The following is a 3672-nucleotide window of genomic DNA, read 5'->3' as shown; positions in this document are numbered from 1 at the left end:
CCAGGGAGGTCATACAACTCGATTCTAGGGATGGGGTCCCTCCATACCTGGGCATTACTTTTGAGATTTTCCCGCCCACCACGGACGGAACTCAGATAGCGACCACTGCCAAGGGCGCTTGATACAGGACGGGAAGCCCGGGAAAAGCTGGGCCAAGCCCCACCCAAATCTTCGCGTTGATTTCAAAGACTTTTTAGGGACCCTAACCTCTTGGCTTTATCGGAGCTTTACAGTTCACTTCTGTTATAAATTCCCAAAAGGAAGGCAGGCGCTGGGGGAGGGACCATGGAGGAAAAAAGAAGAGCAAACAGGACACACTTGGATTATATATTTATTTTCTATAAAGAAATGATACATATGTAATTTTAGATTTTCTTCCGAATTAGAGTTCTGAGGCTATAGAAAACCTATTTTTAACACCCCCTGTTCTCATAACGGCCTTGATTGCTTAAATTGCTTCTAATTGGGTGGCACATATTACTGGAGACGAAGGACGCATGACAAGCAGCCTTCATTCTTTCGCAAATTTAGATAATGTCTCTGGATGAATATCTTTTCCGATCAGGAAGAACTAGAAAACTCTTAAACTGCCCGCAGTTTTCCTAAGGGGTTTGTGCAATAGAAGAGAAATGTCCTGACCATCACACAGTCATGCAAATAGATGGCATTTTGCAGAATACATCGCATAACAATCCAGTGCCAACGTTTTCCTCCGGGTCTGGCGTGGCACGAAGAGTAAACATACTTTTTTTTTTTTTTAAATTCACTTAGTCTTCCTAACCTTCTCTTATTTGACATCTGTAAAAGTTTTTAGGAAACCTCTTCAAACATATATGTTAGCTACTCCCTCTTCCCTACCGTCCCCCCCGCCCCTTGCCAGAGTTTTGGGGGGCTCTAAGCGCTTCTGGCGCGGCTCAGCCCCGACAGCTGCGAGCAAAGGCCATTATCACGCAGACAGGCGCGTTTCAGCACCTCGGGAGAGTCACGCCGGGCAGATACCCGGAGGCGAGGAGTTCTTGGACACTAAGAAGTGTATCCCCAAATTGAGTGTGTTGAAGGCGAGGGTCCAAGGTGAGGACTGGTTTTTCTAAAGCGCTCTCTGGCCGCTGGTGGGGTCGTTCGCCTCAGAGAAGAACAGATATCTGAAGATGGTGGAAGTTGAAATATGATGGTCAACTTAACACACACACCCCATTATCTTGGCATGGAGACACACACCCCATTATCTTGGCAAACTGCAGTTTCACTGTTTGCATCACCCCGCAACAAATAAGTACATAACTGAAGTTATTATTTGAGGCCAGAGGAAACGTGATAAGAGGAAGTGTCCTTTTCTGTGTCAACTTTGGAGGCAGCGGATTTGCCTCGCAATTCTTTCCGAAAAAGAAAACCCCAGAATGGTGCGGGAAGCTCCTTCAGGGCACCTTAAATTGTGTCACATTAAAGTCCTCGGTGAGGCTGGAACACCCCAGGGGAAGGGTGCTTGTGGGTCCTTCGAAGTGAAGTCCACCCAGGTCACCTGCCTGGAGAGTAGGGAGTGGGCAGCGTCAGTGTCCTTAGAGGTTCACCTGCTCCTTTCCCGCAAAACCTGTCCACAACTTTTCTTTTCCCTTTAGGCATCAAAGTGAGTACACCTCGATTTTGGATTAATGTAGCGCTTTTGTTGCATTAAAGGCCCACTGCTAAATATCTTCACATTTTACATTGGTCCTCAGAATGAGTTTATCAATCCAATGAAGAAAGATTTGTGCAGTAAGAAAATTTCGACGGTGGCATTCCAAATTGGTTACTGCAATAGGCGTATGCCTCACCTCTGGCCTTGGTTCGGTCGCCAAAATGCTGCCGAAACTCCCTGGCTGTATTTAGAAGGTCCTCACTTACGCAGCTGCCCCTCTTTTAGCCCCTTGATGGGCCGAAGGTGCAACGCGGAGGAAAACATCACGGATTGGGGGCACCTGCAACTCCAAAGGGATTTTTCCCTCCCATTTAAGAGATGCCTTTCCGCGGCAGTTTAAAAACAGAGGCATCATCAAAGCTTCTCCTTTAAAAAAGGTAGCCGTGGTGATTCAAAACCGATTTTTGGCTGGCAAAGAGGCAATTGCCTGAAACGAAATTGGCATTCAAATAGGGTCAGGTAAAGCCCAGCGCCCCTGGCCACATTTTGGACCCCAGAAGGGCACTTCTCGCTCCCGCCTCATTTAGAAGGAGAAAGGAAAAGGAGGAGAGAGGGCAGAAAGGGGGAGAGGGGAGAGCGCAAGAGAGAAAGAAAGGGAGAAGAGGGGGATATTTAGCAAGTTAAGAGGTTAAATATTTGAACAGATTTGTAAATATATAGACAGCCCTTGTTATTTGGAATGTGTAATAATGCCTTTTGTGGTGCCGTCTGGCTGGGAGGCTGCGGGAAAGACCTCTCCCTAGCACCTTCCTCCCAGGGAAATCAACTGGAAAGCTCTTGAGCTTGCAAAACAAAAACAGGGCTATCCTTCTTTGGGGAAGGGGAATTCTCCCTCTTCCCTGTCTTAAAAAATACGAAGGAAAGGGGGGGAGGGAAGAATAAAGACAAGCAGAATAAATTAAAATGTTTTATTTTTCTTAGGTATGATTTTTCAGGAGCATCCCCAGAAAGCCATCTTCAGGCTGAAGTAATTTCAAAGTATTGTTTAAGCTGATGACATACTCTAGCTCTCAGTTATCTATTGTGCATCCATTATTTCTTTGAACCTAACTCTCCTGTCTGACATGCGTGCGTGTGTGTGTGTGTGTGTGTGTGTTTAGAAAACCTGGGTTCACTAACGGTTCTTCTGTAGCTTAGCAGGGTGGGTTTCTTTACGTTTTTCTCACGTTAGTGTTTTCTGGAAAACTGTACTGATGGCAGCTGATGGCATCTGTCCTCTGCTTGTGCCCGTGGGTGGAGGACACAGGGTGTGGGTGTGTCCCGCCCACAGTCGCGCGTGCGTGTCTCTGTGTGTGTATACACGCATTATCTGGTGTGTGCCTCCAATGGAGCCATTTTTTTTTGCCCCTGTCGCCGTCCTGCGTATATTAGTATTATGCAAATAGAATCATTCTGCTTGAGTATTTTTTGGAGGGGGAGGGGATGAACCATTTCAATTCTTCTCCCATATTTTCTCGGCAGTCTTCCCACTACGTGTGAATTTACTTGGATGCCTTTTCTAAGGCGTGTGTGTGTGTATGTGTGTGTAGTGGTGGTGGTGGTGGTATGCTGGTCAGTGGGTGTGTGCCTCAGCGCGTGGGAGAGCGTGTACAGCCCGTGAGCACCTTGTGAGTGTTGCGTGTTCTCTCCGGGTGTCCTGTCTGGCTATGCCCCCACCCCCACCATATTTTGTGTTCTCAGGGTGATTATGTGCGTATTTACATATGTGTGCCTATTCCCCTGCCTACATGTATTGTCTTTCTCTATAATCCACACATTTCATATATATTCTCTTATCTTTTGGCAAAGTGCCTTTTTTATTCCTGGAAGACTATTTATTGATGTGATAATCTGAAATGAAAAGTGGTCTCCCATGAAGGAGATGGAAGAGAAAGGAGTGTTCATCTTTCTTAATAGACGGGGCAGAGCCAGTTGACTGGATCACAGGGTTTCTCTGCACTTTCTGCTTGTGTCTGTGTGTGGGGGGTGGGGGCAGGGACAGAGGGGGTGGGGAGGAG

Source organism: Ailuropoda melanoleuca, chromosome 3 (assembly GCF_002007445.2).
Source record: "Ailuropoda melanoleuca isolate Jingjing chromosome 3, ASM200744v2, whole genome shotgun sequence".
Lineage (NCBI taxonomy): Eukaryota > Metazoa > Chordata > Mammalia > Carnivora > Ursidae > Ailuropoda > Ailuropoda melanoleuca.
The sequence above is the reverse complement of the archived record's forward strand: the minus strand, read 5'-3'. Positions refer to the sequence as shown.